We start from the raw sequence: 18,391 nt of genomic DNA on the forward strand, positions 1-18,391 counted from the left end.
TTCGAGTTCCATATAATGTGCAGCTTTGATAAGGTATGCTTTGGGACCCTTTCAACTCCCCCCCCCCCCCCCCCCCCCAAAAAAGGAAGTAAAATGCAAACACGGTTCAAAGACCAGCAATCTTCTTAAAGAGAAACTGAGAATAAATAAATGTTGGGCTGTATCAATAGGCTGTCGCGTTCTAACAACAGACAGGCCAACCTCGTCAAAAATGGAGCTTTTCATTATCAATATCAGCCTGAATACACCCACTGCAGGGCAAAAGGCCTCTCCCATGTCTCTCCAACCAACCCTGTCCTTTGCAGCTACACCCACCCTATGCCTGCAAACTTCCTAATCTCATCCGCTTGCCTAACCTTCTGCCGCCCCCTGCTATGCTTGCCTTCTCTTGGAATCCACTCTGTTACCCTTGAGGACCATCAGTTATCCTGCCTTCAGATTACATATCCTGCCCAAGCCCATTTCTTCCTCTTGATTTCCACTAGGATGTCATTAACCCATGTTTGTTCTCTCACCCACTCTGCCTGCTTCCGGTCTCTTAATGTTACACCTACCATTGTTCTTTCCATGGATAGCTGCGTTGTCCTTAACTTGAGCTGAGCACTTCAAGTTAGCCTGCATGTTTCTGTTCCATAGGGGACTACCGGTATGATACAGCTGCTGTATACTTTTCTCTTGAGGGATATTGGTAAACTGCCACTCATGATTTGAGATTACCTGGAAAAAACAAAATACAGATATCGGTACCATAGGTCCATTTCACAAGTAAAATGCATGCATCGACACAGATTCTTGGGCACTGATCCCAGAGACTTCACTACACTGCCGTTCACTTCAAAACGGTGGATACCTGTCTTTTTCAGTAAGGATGTAACGACTTTGGATCAACTTGCGGGACAATAATTAAATCCAATTTTTTTCGCCGATAAATGCATCTTTTGTTGCCGGACAAACATCGACATAGCCGGAAAGAGCCGAAGACTCAGTTTTTGCTGAGAACAATAATTAGTTGAAGTTGTCCTCAGCCTCCCTTTGAAGCTTGCAACAGACACACACTAAACTCTTGAAATGCATCCACAGCAAAGCTTATCCACACCTAAAGACAGAAAATGGTACTACGCCACCTTTCCAGCAGACACAACCTTAAAAAACAAGGAAGAAAAAACTACCACATAAGCTCAGCTGGCACGATCTGAATGCTTCCCTGTCATTTGCAAAAGCATCCACAATGCATGCTGGACAGCTCTGGAGTGATTATGGAAACAACACAACACTTTTGCGCAATTATCTAGTGTAATGCTGGCACCACTGCATACTGCAACCAAAGCAGCTCAGTCCACAAGGCAACCTGTCTCTCATCTTATAAATCACTGCTGTTTGAGTTATAATACCTCGGCTCTCTGAACACGCAAATCAAATAGCTTAACCCCTCCCAACACAGCATTAGCTGAGCAATTAACATGAATATCTGGCCACCTGTGCACAGAGCTAAACTATTCCACAACGGAAAAAGAATGCCTCACCATTATTTGGGCCACTGCGAAATTTCACCCCTATCTTTAAGGTTGCCCTTTCAAAGTGGTCACTGACCACCACTCTCTGTATTGGTTGGCCAACCTGCACGACCCATCTGGACGCCTTGCACAATGGAGCCTTCGCCTGCAGGAGTTTGACCGCACCATCATCTATAAGTCCGGACATAAGCATAAAGACGCCGACACACTCTGTCGTGCGCCTGTCAAACTCGCAACACCCGACATGGATGACGACATCAGTTTCCTTGGGGCTATCCATTCTTCTCACCTGCCAAGCCAGCAGCGCGCCGATCCAGTGTTGCGACCGCTTATCGATTATTTAGTAGGTCCGCCAGCCACCATACCTAAATGTTTTTCTCAACACCTGTCGTCGTTTTCCCTGAAACGAGGCATGCTCTACAAAAGGAGCCCTGGTTCTAGTTCTCGAGCTTACCTCCTCCTCGTCCCCACAACTCTTCGAGAAGAAATCCTTTCCGCGTGCTACGACGAACCAACCTCTGGCTATTTGGGATACTCTTGCACACTTTCCAGAATACACCAGCTGTTCTACTAGCCCAAACTTGCCACTGTTGCTAACGGCTATGTGCAGAGCTGTCGGCAATGTCAACGCCATAAGGCCCCCGCCACCAAGCCTCCAGGGCTCCTACAACCTATTGCATCGACACGTTCAATCAGGTCGGCATGGACCTTCTCGGCCCTTTCCCTTTGTCCTCAGGTGACAACCAGTGCATCATCATTGCCACTGACTACCTCACTCCATACGCCGAGACCAAAGCCTTACATCGTAGCACAGCGACTGAGGTTGCAGATTTCTTCTTAAATCAGATTGTACTTCGGCACGGCGCCCCGACCTACGTCATTCCCCGACAGAGGGACCGCCTTTACTTTCCAGATGATGACCGAAATGTTTCAACTCAGCGGTACGACCCATCGTAAAACTACTACTTACCACCTGCAAGCAAACGGGCTCACAGAGTGGCTTAATAAGACCATGGCGGACTTGCTGGCAATGTATGTTGATGTCCAAAACAGAACTTGGGACATGATCCTACCGTACGTGACATTCGCCTGTAATACAGCGGTTCAAGAGACGACCCGTTTCACACCATTCCACCTCCTCTACGGCAGGGAGGTTCGAACGATGCTCGACACAATGGACGCTTGCGCAACCGATGACCAGCTTTCTGCTGAAGCTGAGCAGTTTGCCCAAGAAGCCGAGCAGGCTCATCAGCTAGCACACATCCACATCACACAGCAACAAGATAAAGACTCGCGCTGGTACAACCTTCGGCACAGACAAGTCTTCTAGAGTCCCGGTGACCAAGTTTGGGCTTGGATACCTGTTCGACGGCGAAGCTTGTCCGAAAGCTCATTTCTCGCTATTTCAGTCCTTATAAAGTTTTGCGGCACATTAGCTACCTTAATTACAAGGTACTCCTGGATGAGACACTTCCAGAGAAGCGAAGACATTGGCTGCCGCATTGAGAGAGATCGTCCATGTTTGACAGCTGAAGCCATATTTTGCGCGGTAACCCCCAGCTTTTGCGAACCTTTCCTGCGGTGACTCTCTAGCTTCTGCGAACCTTTCTTGCGCACTTATGTGTGTTTGTGTGCTTGCATTCTTTTTTAAGAGGGGAGGAATGCAAGGTGGCGCTCAGGCAAAAAGACGTTGACGCTGGTGGTGCTCGGATTAGAGGACGCTGAAGTTTGCCATGTCCCCTCCTGAAGGACGTGTTGACGAGCCCTGTCTTGCCGGGTCCCTGTCTTTTCACCAACACCGTGACAATATCATTTTTAATGTTGTGTTCAAGTAGTAAATCTTCATGTGGCTTTCAGGGCCCTTCTTATTTTTAGAACATGGTTCCCTCCACTTCTTAGCTTTATCCCTACTCTGGGAAAACAGGCGATTTCAGGCTGGTGTGTGTACAAAATCATTTTTGATCCATTAATCTAAAAATTTTTCTCTACTACAGTACATCATAGTGTAGCTAATAGAGCTCTTTTAAATAATACATTGAAAAGAAAGCAATACATGTTCTTCAAGTTGGCACTATACTTTGGTACAAGAACTAGTTACAAAAAAACAGGACAAGGCAAACATATGTGCGCGACCTTTCAGCTGTTTATTAAATGTACTGCTCTCCTTATGTACTCACATACAAAGAACAAGTGTACAAACACGCATGAGATACAAGCTGTTAAGTGCTAATTCATGAAACTGCAACCCATGATCCAAGATGTTAGGTTTATTCACGAAACCGTAACACGTGTATCACTGCTTTCCTCACGCTGCTTGTTAACAATTGAATCTCGCTGTGCCTCAGCACTATCGACGGATTGCTTACACATTCCGCGGAATCGGCCTATGCCATTTCGTATGCTTCAAAGATTACACTTTTATTCCGATCTGTGAAATGCCCGATTATAGTGGTTTCCTCGAATCTTGTGATGCATTCTTTGCAACGAGCTACATGCTTGGCGAGATTGCTTTGATTGTTAATTTCACCGCAGTTTCTTTGACGCATCTTACGGCCTGGCCCACGTATCTCTTGCCGCATGACACGCACGACATGCAGAATGGACCATCAAAAGAAGATCATGAATTGTGATAAGTGTGTTGTATACAACATCCCGCTGTCTTGCGGCAAGAGAAACGTGGGCCAGACCGAAAGATGCATAAACATCAGACTAGGTGAGCGTCGAAGAAACTGCGGCAAAATTAACAATCCAAGCAATCCAGCAGAGCATGTAGCTCGCTGCAAAGAATGCATCCCAAGATTCAAGCAGACCACTATAATCAGGCATTTCACAGACCGGAATGAAAGAGTAATCTTTGAAGCATACGAAATGGCATGGGCCGGTTCCACGGAATGCGTAAGCGATCCGTCGATAGTGCTGACGCACAGTGAGATTCAATTGTTAACAAGCAGCACGATGGAAAGCGGTGATACATGGGTTACAGCTTCATGAATAGCACTTAACATCTTGTATCGCGGGTTACGGTTTCATGAATTAGCACTTAATATCTTGTATCTCATACGTGTTTGTACATTTGTTCTTTGTATGTGAGTATATAAGGAAAGCAGTACATATAATAAACAGTTGAAAGATCGTGCACGTACATTTTGTCCTGTTTTTCTGTAGCTAGTCCTTGCTCCAAAGTATAGCGCGCCAACCTGAAGATGACAAACCAACTAGCTGCCATTACAGCATTGCTTGCGATAATATATGTTCTTTTGGAAAGAAAAAGATCTGTGGCAAAATTTCAGACGCACACAAAAGTAAAAAAAAATATCGAACATATCTACTAGTTGGAAAATAGAATAAAAAATCTATAATACATGTTTTGGGCATTACTATGCTCAGAAATGAGTATTCATAGCTATAGAACTCTTCTTGCTAAATTTCAGTCATCAAAAAAGAAAAAATGCTCATGTACAACGTTTTGGGCCACTATGCAGAGCAGCGTTGAGGTGGACCCTAGGCCGTCTTGCAGATAGCTTTGTGCACTACACTGCCGGTGGCACAGAATCGTTCTGAACATGCTCTGCACCTTCATAGAGGCCCTGAAAGCAGTGACTCTCGAAAGGTACCCGTTACAGATGGGCACCTGTCAATAGTCCGAGCTGGGAGGAGCAATCATCTCTGTAGAACAAAAATAAGACGAACGGACGTCACCTTTTCACACAAAGCTGTCACTTGCACCGACAAACCCGTGTCAATGTTGCAAAATCAAGATAACACTGTCACTGCTGAGCAGGGCCAATGCAAGAAGATGCAACGTTGGGCATCATGCTCATGCGATCGCTCCGTGTTGACAGCTTTCGTCTGAAGTTTATTTTTTGCTCCCTCATGTGGCTGACAAAAAAAAAAAACAATTCCGAAACTTAAGTACAGTCTTTTTGCAACATACTGAATGGCGCGACTTGTTCAGAAACAGCCCGGATTGATCAAAATTAGGCATTTTGCGTTATCGTTTAAATTGAAAAAGAAACAAGAAAAAATGTGGGAGCCAGAGTTCTTATGCTGAAATTGATCCAGCTCATCCATCACCTGGCAACTTGTGCATTTTGAGCACATACTGATGCCCTTCAGCCTTTGAACAAGAACAACTTCGATGACAGTTAATCTGGTTGGGTTTGAAATAAGATTTGAGAAATACTCACACCGACCAATAGTTTCTTTTCAGCCCAACATCCAACTCAACCCCTTCCTCATACGTGACTTAGAGGCGAGCAAGCAGTAGAAGGGAACGGTCTTAGCTTTCCCTCCGTTATCATGCGGCGAATTCCGTTAACATATGCAGAGGGGAGCATTCCCGGAGTCCTGTTTAACATCCCCTTTGTGAACTGAATATGCCATGACACAACGCAACGCCTCTTGAACGGATTACGTTCCACGGCCAACATGCTTTCTTTGAAGGCAATTTTGTGGTCGGAGCGCTCGCAGTGATTGCTGAAGGGGTTTCTCTCCAAGTTAATTAAACAGACGTCATTTTTGTTTTGCCGAAAGAAAGAAGGAAAAACAACCGGGCATTATCTAAAAACTACCACGCACAGAGTGCCCAGCCTCATACATTGGCAAGACAAAGAACGTCAATCAGAGAATCAGGCAACATAAAAATGACATCCATTTAATTAACTCAGAAAGCAACTTCCTTGCCGAGCACTGCGAGCACTCCGACCAGAAAAATTGCCTTCGAAAAAGTGAGTGTGGTGGCCATAGAATGTAATTCGTTCAAGAGGCATCGCATCGAGTTGTGGCACGTTCAACTCACAAAGGCGACGGTAAACAGGAATCCGGCAATGCTCCCTTCAATGTATGATAGTGGACTTCACCGCATGATAACAGAGGGAAAGTGAAGGCCACTCCCTTCTGCTGCTTGCTCGCCTCTCAGTCACCACTGAAGAAGGAGCTGAGTTGGTCCTGAAATGCTGAGCTGGAAATAAATTACTCGTTGGTGAGTATTTCTCAATATCAGCCCTCGATGGGAGAATAACAAATGCTGGTGGAAGACAGCCATAATTTGCACAAAAATTAGGAACACTCCCACAAAGGCTAGAAGAAGTTCTAAACACCCACAGGATGCCGAATGAGGCCCACACTAAACACCACATCATGAAACCCACCTGTTCCCGTGGGAGATAGTGCAATACGCATCCCGTTAATACTGTGCACTGCAGCTAAACTAACGAGATCTCAAAGCACCCTTTCTAGTCAATGCCGCTTCAAGGTCTTGCAGAATGCACAGTTAAGTTAGTTGGTGTGCACACGACTGCCATGATGCAGACCAATGCAAATATGAGGGGAGACCAAGAAGAAAAAGTTGCACCACCACCTGAAATGCCCAGGTCAAAGCTCAATCTAAACCAACTGAAATTAAACTCTGTACTTGGCTTGCCCTCAAGGCTCCTAGCACTATACATGATAACTGCCACTCTCTGCGATAAACATATCTACTTGTGACTGTATCATTTTTCACCTGCACGCCTGGTTGCTGCGAGCTAAGGAAAGCTACAGAGACGGCTCATGCTTCTTCTCTGCCCCCTAAGCAGGGGTTGTGCTGCAACTTCTAGATGTAACCCACTCACTGCGGAAGTTTCTGTTCCCACCCACTCCTCAAGAAATTAACACAACGCAGTGTCCTTCCTCACTCGCGGGCGGCTTTCAGGCGGCCAAACTGCGTTTTTGTCCCCACAGCTGTTTTCTTTTTACTTTTCCATGACAACCGTCGCAAATCTGCTCCTTCCCAAAAATGTGTGCGTACCTCTTTACAAAAACAGCACACTGGTCATGTTTTACTGTAAATGCTGTTTTTTTTTTCGTGCTCATAATGCTTTCTTATGTATGGGTACACCTTAGGCCAGTGGCAACAATTTTGCTGTCTCAGATATATGCTAACCTCATATAGCATGAACTTCACAATTGACGCAGCAAGCAAGATGGAGCCAGTGAAGCACAATCAGGCTGTTTGAGCCTGATGTTGAGAGAAATTCACTGCGGTGCAGCCATCACACAGAGCCAAACGCACGACAGAAAGTGCAGAAAAATGAAAAAAAAAAATGATCTCAAACTCTGAGCCATCCCCCTCCCCTGCCCTCTGAATGCACAAATTACGCTGCCCACTCTGCACGCAGCACTGCCTACGAGCACTCCGGCATTTTTTTGTACCTCTGCGGATTTTACTAAAACTTTCAGGGTAAGCTTTTTGCAGTTTTCTGGTCATTTGAGCCAAATTTCATAGCTGGGCGACAGCTTATTGCAGTGCAAATTTATATGAAAATTTTCCGCTTTGTGGCCTCCATTGGGGCAATTTCTGTCAGCAACCTTGCATGTGTGACGTTGCAGTTTGGCACAATAATTGATATTCACTCTGCGTTTGCTGGTGAACAGAATTTTATGCTTGTTTTTGGTCATTTCAGACAAATAATGACCCATGCTATCACTTACAGTCGCTAGTTTAGACAATTAATGCATACACAATAAATTTCGGGACAGTGTTCTCAACGACATAGGTCGGTATGTCGAGACCAGTTTTTGGTTTCTTGATTTTTGTGTTATCAAATACTTCTACTGGGCATTTTGAAAAATGGTATTTTGTACTGGAAAGAGGAGCCTTCGATGTGATTATCAGTTCAAAATGCTAAAGAAACCCACTGAGTTTCCCTTTAACAACTGGTCAGCTACAAGACGAGTCCATCTAGCAGCAGTCTTTCATATGCTGCCTGCCTGGCCTGCGACATCACAGCACACTTGTTGGCAGGTACGTTACATATGTATACGATGATGTGATGCAACCCATTTCTATCCCCTTGAGGCACAAATTATTATCGAAAAGGGAGAGAATTCTAAAAGCTTTAGTTATTAGTGAGCATGCCAAGATTGCAAAGGAAAAATTTTCATCCTCCCAGATGCTTAATTATGCAGTTTATGTCAAGATCACTCCGCATGACTCAACACCAGATGTCAATTAAGCTGCTTTATTAAGAACTCATTATGTGAACAAATCAGCACATCTTAAGCATTTTAAAGCACTTATCCTAGCAAAACAAACAAAATAAAACACACTGACTGGAGCTATACCAGAGCTACCATAAAACCCTCAAAAATGGTTTTCTTAGCCCATTTAGCATTATTTTATATTGTTGCAAACATTTTACTGCATATTTTGCTGAATATTATTGTTTGAAACCTCACTGTTTTAAATGAATAAAAGCAGATTCTCATGCCTGGGTTGAAATAGTCCTGCGGACAACTTCATATGTTTTGGCACTTCTGTTATATTTCCCACATTTGTGCTTGCTACATCTTCTATATGAGGCTTTGGCAGATTCAGGACGCATGCAGAAATGCGCATGCAACACCAGAAGGCGATATATGTGTTATGCTGTCACATACACATACTAGTGTGTATGTGCATGTGTACATGCGTGCACATGGGTGAGCATGTGTACTGAATTGAAGCATACACTGTTTCATACATAGCAGTCAACGCTGCCAAAACTAGCGCACCTGCTCCCTAAAGCTAAACCCGTGCCCAAAAATAGGTAGTTCACCTTACAATTACAGAAAGATCAGCTTGCTGTCCATTGCCTAGAAGGTATTTGCTAAGGCAATTGCAAACAGAGCCATGACAACCTTAGACTGCAATGAAGCAAATAATCAGGCAGGTTTTCGTACATGATACTCAGCAATAGGTCTTCAAATTAACATGCATAAAACCAGAGTAATGTTTAACAGTCTCGCTACGGAACAGCAGTTCACAGTAGGTAGAGAGGTGCTGGAAATGGTAAGGGAATACGTCTACTTAGCGCAGGCAGTGACCGCTGAGCATGATCATGAGAGGGAAATATAACTAGAAGAATAAGAATCGGGTGGAGAGCATATGGCAGGTTCTCTCAGATCATGAGTGGCAGTTTACCAATATCCCTCAAGAGAAAAGTATACAGCAGCTGTATCATACCGGTAATCCCCTATGGAACAGAAACATGCAGGCTAACTTGAAGTGCTCAGCTCAAGTTAAGGACAATGCAGCTATCCATGGAAAGAACAATGGTAGGTGTAACATTAAGAGACCGGAAGCAGGCAGAGTGGGTGAGAGAACAAATGTGGGTTAATGACATCCTAGTGGAAATCAAGAGGAAGAAATAAGCTTGGGTAGGGCGCGTAATGCGAAAGCAAGACAACCGCTGGTCCTTAAGTGTAACTGAGTGGATTCCAAGAGAAGGCAAGCGTAGCAGGGGGCGGCAGAAATGTTAGGTGGGAGGATGAGATTAGGGAAGTTTGTGGGGATACTGTTGCCACTGCTGGCACAGGACAGGGTAAATTGGAGAGGCATGGGAGAGGCCTTTGCCCTGCACCGGGTGTACTCAGGCTGATGATGATGATGATGAACACATGGTTATTTCGTTGCGACAAATCTTATGTGCCATGACTGGCAACTTCGTGGACTTCCTTTTACCTCTTGCCACATTTTCATCTCGTGACTCATCGAGACTTCGAAAAGTAAGTATGACATGTGGTGGCATGATGGGCAGCTGGTAAGGCAAATCCCTCTGACTCCATTCACACCTAAAATGTAGTTCACACTCAGTGAAAGCTGTATCCAGAGGGCCAGGACACTGAGTGCCTAACAGCTTCGACTGAGACTTTGTTTTATACCGCTCTTTGTTTTCATTCAAACTCTCTCCGAGGTTTCAAGAAGAACGAATGGTGCATGGCAGAGTAATATAGTTTCGTAAACACACCACTTCCGCAGCCGCCGCAGCATTGACTGCTATGTGTGAAACAGAGTATAGACTGATGTCATGAACTTTTCTGTATCCCTGAACAATGACTACAAAATTATCAGCTATGGACACCTCCCTCACACTGCTGCCCTGCAAAAGTAGGAGACACGATGGCAGCCAGTACATCAAATGCCACAGTGTATGCTATGCAGCTCAACAAGATTACACACACCACTGCCTGTGCGGCCTTGCACAAAGTGTGGAATGTTGCTCCCACTGTGCGTCAAGTAACATTTTAGTGCTCTCCTCCTTCCGCTGCAGCCATCGGCAGCGATGCTACATTTTTCCTGACTTAAATTACTGCAAGCACTTGTCGTGAGTGTATATTTCCTACGTTTCTCTGCCCTTCTTAGCACATTAGTGTTCAGCATGAATCAATACTAACATGCTCAAATTTTTGCCCTGGTTCAGCCCTTCAAGCACAGTCATTACCCATTACTACAGCACTAATGAGTAATAAAATTTTGGGGGTCCTCTTATGTTTTTCTTGCGATTTTCCCACTAATACTCCTCTTGAAACCAGTTCCACTGCCCTTATATAGTAAGCATGACCCTTCTTCTAAATGTTCCAGTACTTTCCATTGGATCATCATACAGGATTATACTAATCTGACAAACTAATCCACCATAACCCATTTTCTAGGTGGGCCTATATACCAAATTTTTTGGGGGGCCCTCAAATTTTCAAATCTGGCGGTGCCCTGTGATTGGTCCCTGGTGGTCCCGTGGTGATGATGTCACAACCCTTTTGACCGATCGAGGAATTGCATGACAGAGAAGTGGGAAATTTTTTGTAAGACAGCAACCAAATGCTGTCATATTTAAAAAATCATACTGCCGCCCTTTGATTCCTTCCATTAACTCTCTGCGCTCTAGAGTGTCTAAGAGACCATTACTCAGTTTTTAAGAGGGGCTTATCACCAGTTTACTCTCTTAAGAGCTACACAGCACACAGCTGACAAAAACGATCAGATGTGACAGAAGCAACATTACAGAATTAATATGCATTCACAAGCTAGGCATGCAAGACCGGCATAGCTGTCCATACGTACATAATGCAGTGGTGGAACTGGCAACAGGCTTCTTGTAGCAGCTTTTGTAGCAGAAGAAATCGCAGTTTGTAGCAGCAATTTCAAGTTTAATAGCAGAAAAAATGGCATTTTGCCGCAGATATTTGAACTTTTGTAGCAGGTTTCATAGCAAAATTTCATGCCTCGAAACACTTAAATAAAGAAGGCTTGTTTTATTTCTGGAACAACCAATTGCTCAGGTGTTTATGACGACCATAGCCATGCAAAAACAAGCTTCAAGCCCAAATTCAGTCTAAAGTGCTCTCCTTTCCTTAAAAAGCCCCAAAAATCAGCAACCAGGAGATTTTGCTAAAAACAAATCCATTTTGATTCAGAGGGAAGCCATAACGAGATATGCAACAAAGCTATAAAAAATAATACCAATCTTAAAACTGCAAATTTAAGGTACTATTTCTTCTCTTTCCTTGATGACTCCCGCTTAGACAGCACCGCTGCGAGCTTTTCCTGTCCATTCTTTAGAAGGGCTTGCAACATCTGCAAAATTTTTAGACTTGACGCCTTTTGCGAAAAGCAGCTCAGCATTGGTGATCATATTCCTGGTCAGCCTGGTCTTCGTTCTGACCTCTTTTCTGGGTGAAATTGTCCGGTACATCAGCCCTCTTTTGCTTGTTTTGCACGTGTCTCTTCTGCTGCATCTGCCTCCAACCACTGCAGCTGTCACTTCCGCGAGCTATCACCGCTCTGATTAATCGTTGTGTCATAGGGTTGGCAGCTGGATTTCGGCCGAAACGCTGGGAATATGTCATTACAGACCTAAGTATTGAAAAGGACGATCGATATCTCGGCACTCGCCGATTTTCGCTGAAGCCCCTCTCCAAATGAGCATTGCTGTGCGAGAGGCAACGAAGTGCTTTTAGGAGTGCCGCCAATAAGGGATATTTTCGAGCCCCATCCTCTTGCTTGAGGTCGAAAAGTTTTTGCCAGAAGTCATCAAGTCGTTCGGATTATCTGGCTAATATCTGCTGAGACACAAAGACTACACTCATCCATCAGGGCGGAGACCTCGTGAGCTGCGATGACTTCCGGCAGCGATGACCAGCAGGGATGAAGATGGACACTTTCTTCGTGCCTTTTTCTTCCAATCAGCACGGGTCTTGAACAGTGTTGCAGGCAGATGTTGGATTTAATAATAATAATAATAATAATAATAATAATAATAATAATAATAATAATAATAATAATAATGGGTTTTCGGGGAAAGAAAATGGCGCAGTTCGCGACAGTGAATTTCGGTTTTGCTCTCGGAAGAGTTATTCAGCGCCGTTTTGGCGCAGACATGGCGCAAAAGTAGACAAGAAATTGATTTTGTAGTAGCATGTAGCAGGATTTCTGATTTGGCGCAGTTTGGCGCAATCGGTGCAGCAGTTCCACCACTGATAATGCCTGTGCCCAACGTAAGCAGCATCAACTGCCCAGCTGTCTTGCTTGTCTGGTTTATGCATGAATCACAGGCAGAACCGCAAGATAAATAACCTGAACTTCCTGCAAACCAACTGTCTGCTTCTGTGAGTGACATGCATTGCAACACGTAGAAATGTGAACCGCAAGCACAAGACAGCAAAATAAAAATACAGAATTTTGCAATATATGCTGACCTCATCTCTATACTGCGCACTTAAATGTTACAGTTGTACTGTGTGAGCTGATGACAGAGCTGAAAAGTATTTTGATGAGCAATCTAGCATAGTTCACTAAAGCAGCTATCCCGTGCAACAACCTGTTGCACAACGCAAACTGTCATCATCATCATCATCAGCCTGACTACACCCACTGCAGGGCAAAGGCCTCTCGTATACCTCTCCAATTAACCCTGTCCTGTGCCAGCTGCAGCCACCCTATGCCTGCAAGCTTCTTAATCTCATCCAACAACCTAACTTTCTGCCACTTTCTACAACCTGTCAGTACTTCACAAGCTTATTGTTCCTTTGAGATGTTAAGGCCAAAAGCCTCATCACACTCCATGCACTGTAATGAACTCAAAATACTGCCGCCAAGTTCTATATGTTACTTAAAACTAGCCCATCTGACACATTCAAAATGCCTGCTGCTTTCCTTTAAAACTGGTTCATTAAATGCAAACTCTTGCCAATACATCTTGCAAATTCTAAAGAACTACTCTTATCCCAGTATTGTCAATGGATTTGGACTCGATTACCTTTATGTATATTGCATAATCACAATGAATACAACGGTCAATGGTGGTCACCCCACACAGTCTTACCAGTCATTAAATGTGAAGGGGTTCTCATGTTGCACCGAAACTTATAAAAATTCCTTTTTCCCAAGGGCTGCATGAGAAATGAAATGCTCTCGATGCAAATATTGTAGAGACATGAACTATAGCATCATTTATAGCGTTGCTTAAAAGCTCTTAATAATTTTGGGTCATGGAAACATTTATTTCCATTGCTCATTTGGTGAAAATCTCACGCAAGGTGTTTTCTTGCGTTGTATAGTGTTGTTGTTTTTGGAATTTATTTCTTTGTGTGCTGTGCCAGATGTACTGCGTTGATTTTGTTTCTATTCTGAAAAAGAATGTTAACATGAATCCCACTCCTGTTTAAGTCCTTGCAATAAAGCCAGCAGTAATTTGTAAACAAAAAATGAATAAATAAAGCTGAGTTGCCAGTGCTGCGTTTGTAGCCATGGGAAGAGTGTACTGCTTCCCACTTCAGGGACCTTCTTTTCCCATCTGTTACATTGACGCAGAAGGAGCACAGTTTGGAAAGTAGAACAACACACATGCTGTGCAAATGACGAAAAGCAGCCCTCATCGTGCACTTCCTTTGGCTTGGAACAGCACCCCCTCTTGTCTTGCTGCACATCGATTAGCAGTGACTTTAAGGGCAATATGGCAAAACATGGAAACGAAAAATGCCGCTTTCTTACAAGTCTTGGCAGTGAAAAACATGCTTATCCTTGCCCTTACTTATAGCATTTGCCATCTTTTCCAATTCCAGGTTCCTACCGAGCGTGACAACCCACGATTTCACTTCACTCGGCTTGAGACTTGTCGGAGCAGAATTCGTTTACACTGCTTGGCAGGTCTCTTCTATGTAGATTCCTAGCAACACCACCACAAAACCTCCTTCTTTGCCTGCTTGTTGCAACTGCAGACCACCATCGTTGAAAAAGATGATGACAGTGTTCATCTCTGAGCTGGGGCTTTTCTTTGAAACTGGCCTAGACACAGCATCTGCACCATCCAGCAACCATCGCTCAGTCTTCCGGAGACATCTTCCCAGTTACACAGCTATTTAATGACAGAAGCTCATGAACCACAGTCAGGTGCAAGGCTGAACTTCTGTCACTGCTTAAAATCAGTTGCTGGGCGAGTTGGTATTTCATGCTTACATTCACAGCGCAAAGACAAACACGAACACGAGAGGAGACACCACAAAGTGCCGTAGTGACCTGGCCTTGCACGAGGCCACCGCTACCAAAGATACCATGCAACACTGGTCGCTGAGAGAGACAGAGCCCTGAGAAAAAATGACCTTGTTTAAAATCAGTCCCTGTCCCTTTCGCGAGCACCCTACTAACCTCTTCCATGACTTGTTCTTGCCCAAGTGTCAGTCACCGCTGTGTTCATCCTTCTTCTTTTCATTGACCGTGTGCTGCTACGCTGAAAAACTTGAATTCACGAACCCACCGTTTTCCATCTTGTCAGGTGCCTCAGGTGTATTGTTCGACACGTGGCACCAGAAATCTACAGCCTAGGCTGCAAGCTTCTTGTATGGCCGCAACTTCATCTCAGTGATCCACTTCAGGGTCTTGGATGCAACAAACAACATAGAAGCTGCCATAAAAGAGCCGCACTCGTCTCCAGAGTTCTGATGGTAAAATCTTGCACATCCGCTTTACATGGCCACAGGAAGGCCGCACAGTGCCCAACAGAGTGATGATTCCAGTGGGTACCAAGGCCTTCTTGATGCGAAAATTGATGCATCTGGCACGGTAAGCTGACCATGTGATGTTGGCATGTCACGAAGGATCGCTGTACGACAGTGAATTGGCTCTTTTAAAAGGCCGCTGTCGAATTTTGAGCATGAGTATGAAGTTGGGAACAGTGCATGCCCGATTAATTGAAAGTCACTCTTATTTGCAACGATGCATACACACATTTTACAGCTGCCTAATGGTTTTAGACCATTCTTTTCCTTTAGCCCTGTATACACCCCGGGTTATAGTTAGAAAATTTTTTCGCTACTTTTCTAAGCTATCATTTTCAGCTGAATCACCTTATCATCATACGTCTTTTATTGCTTTTATGGCCCTCTACACCATGCGAGGTTTACTGCCACTGATTTGCATCGCCACTTCATGACTGCATATTGTGCGTTTTTCCTTCAGTAGAAGGTCATTTCTCAGCCAGGGCTTGTCCGTGTAGTCTTGCATTTTTTCAAGTTGGCGCCTTTTTTTTTCTATAATGAAAAATAAGGTTCTGCCTTTTCTTTACCCTTGAAGTAGTGTGGGCAGCTTAATTGTTTTCAGAAAGTAGAGAATGTACATCAACAGTATGTATCTTCACTGCAAAATAAAGCAGCAAAAGAACAAACGAGCACTGGCATCACCAATGCAAGCCATACATGCTTGTTGCTGAGTCAGTCTTGGCATCCGTTGTCAAATGGAAACCATTCTGTGCTGACGAATCATTCGCAGCTGTTCGCTTAGTCAGAAAAACGAAACAAATAGTTGAGAAACACTGGCATTTGCCAATTTTTTTTTTTTTTGTCCAAAAATGCATCCTCAGTTGAGTTATCCTGGTGCAGAGTCGAGATATATGAATCACCTTTTTAAAATATGGCATCATAATGTTCGTGATGTCTAACTTTTTTCCATGTATATATGTTAAGATTTATTGCTAACGCATAAGCTGGTTTTACAGCACCCTGCACTGCACTGAAATATGTGCTGGGCAACTGTGATCAGAACTTTTGATCAACACTGATTTTACAAGTTCAAACAGACTAATGGCTAAGGCAGCATGTTTATGTGCGCGTGACAGCCTAACCGTAGGCCATCAAAGCACAGTTTGTCACTATAGGATGCTCCAGTTTCTCTTCTGTGAACGCTGGAAATTATGGCATCATATAAAACTGCTGACAAGGATTATGCCACGCCGTTCCTTTATCGATGGCCAATGTGAGCTCGGTTCCTCTTTACTTTATTGTCCCTCCTCTATCCGACAACGCAAGCTTGCAGCAGCGGCCAGAGGTTAACCGCGGCCCGTTAAGCATCACCTCGCTCCCCATCGGCCGCCGGCGCAAAGTTCAGATTGAGAGGGGGTCAAGGCGGCAAAAAAGCGAGCAACCAAAAACAGCACAGGAAAACTGCCGGCGCAGTGCGGCACAATTAAGCGCTTTGTGGAAACTTGGAAGAACGATGGCACGTTACCAAAGGGCCCATGCAGTACCCAGTGCGCTAGCTAATTCCGATGAGAGGCGACCTTGAAAGCAACACGAGAGACAAGCGCACACAGACACGCAATAGTGCACGCCCAGTAATTACGGTTCCCAGAAGTGCAGCGAAACGCGCGCGCGAGACACGTCGTTGACGGGTCGATGATTACACCTGCGATGATGAAACAGACGCACGACCATGGCGTGTAAGAAAGCAGAACGAAATTGCAACGAGTACTATAATACGCTAGGCGCCCGTATTAATTTTTTTAGCCCCGCATATTTAGGCGCGCGCTCTGCTCTGGGGCAGAGCACTCGATCAGGTGACGCAACGGTATGCTAGACAGAGGGACTCGCGGAATACGCCGCGATATGTAGTACACAGAAGCTACACCTCGTCACTAAAACTGATGCAGCGCGGTTTAGCTCCGCGCTGTATATATGTGCTGCTTGCTTCTCCGTAGGTGTGCGAGGCCCGACAGCCTGCGCGTAATGTGCCGCTACACTGCAGCCGCTGCAATGCGGACTGGCCGATCTATCGAGCAGCAGTACAGACCGCGCGCCGCCCCGAAGGACGCGACACATCGTGTTTCCGTCGCCGATGGAGTAGCGCGCAGTGTCCGATACCCGAAACAACGCGCTGGCGGATGTCGTTCCGACACGCGCACACACACACCACAGTCGCACGAACGGATGCGTCGTCTCCCTTCGCGCAAGCCGTCGGCTGATGCTCCGATCGACGGCTCAGATTCTGCCGACGGCGCTCGGCTTTCGCGGCCTCCGTCCCCGAACGCTCCCAAAACGAAACAACGTCGACCGCGGTGCGCGAAATAAACAACGGCCGAAATCGACGCCTCCGAATCAAACCACAACGAAGAAAGCTTCGGTTCAACCTTCGAGAACCGCATCACAACCAGCGAAAAGCGAAAGTAACCACATAAAAAAAAGCCAAATCGTAGCGATCAGCTGCGGAGCGCCGTCGATGGGTCGTCGCAGAAAAACGCTATATCGGGAGCTCTCTCCGCACGCAACAGAAGGCGCAAGCAAGCTTTCTTACCTCATAATTCGTCTCTCAGCTGATCATGAAGAGGATAAAAACTTGGTGCGGTGGTTTCCAACAGAAAAACTGAGGAATTAAACAAAGAAACCAAACACCTGACACAACCGATGCACTGGCTGGCTGGAACGCGCAGCTCTAAAAGCTAGCACGACTAGCTGGCCACCAACACACCAACAACACATTCAGGGACACCTGGTGACAAAAATAGACACGAACAAACAGAAGGTTTCCTACAGGGGTAGGGACAGAGATATTCGGCCTACCATCAACTTGATTTAAGATAAAAATAATAATCAATAACTACTTTATGCTTTTAATTAGTTTTTAGCAGTTTATAGGAGCAAGACTATGCAGATAAAGCGAAGTAAAGTTACAGTGACCTAGAAGAGACACTTTAGTGCCTCAAACGAGTGCCCTAAATTGAAGCCAAAAAGTTATCTCCGCATGGAGCACTACGAGCGTATTACCTAGCGTGGTTGGTGACTTTTAGAAGCGGTGCATAGCGCACGCTGCG

At 45.0% G+C, this 18,391-nt stretch overlaps 1 protein-coding gene across 2 annotated transcripts in view; it reads right to left on the reverse strand.

The window, feature by feature from the left end:
* LOC144101913 (monocarboxylate transporter 12-like) overlaps positions 1–18,049 on the reverse strand; it is a 93,409-nt gene extending 75,360 nt beyond the window's left edge. The window contains exon 1 of one of the 2 annotated variants that reach the window (XM_077635133.1): positions 17,875–18,049. The gene's annotated coding sequence lies outside the window, so the exon portion shown is untranslated. The remainder of the gene's footprint in view (positions 1–17,874) is intronic. The other variant, XM_077635135.1, reaches the window with a different exon arrangement.
* Positions 18,050–18,391: the final 342 nt, after the last annotated feature.

Source organism: Amblyomma americanum, chromosome 8 (assembly GCF_052857255.1).
Source record: "Amblyomma americanum isolate KBUSLIRL-KWMA chromosome 8, ASM5285725v1, whole genome shotgun sequence".
NCBI classification, from domain to species: domain Eukaryota; kingdom Metazoa; phylum Arthropoda; class Arachnida; order Ixodida; family Ixodidae; genus Amblyomma; species Amblyomma americanum.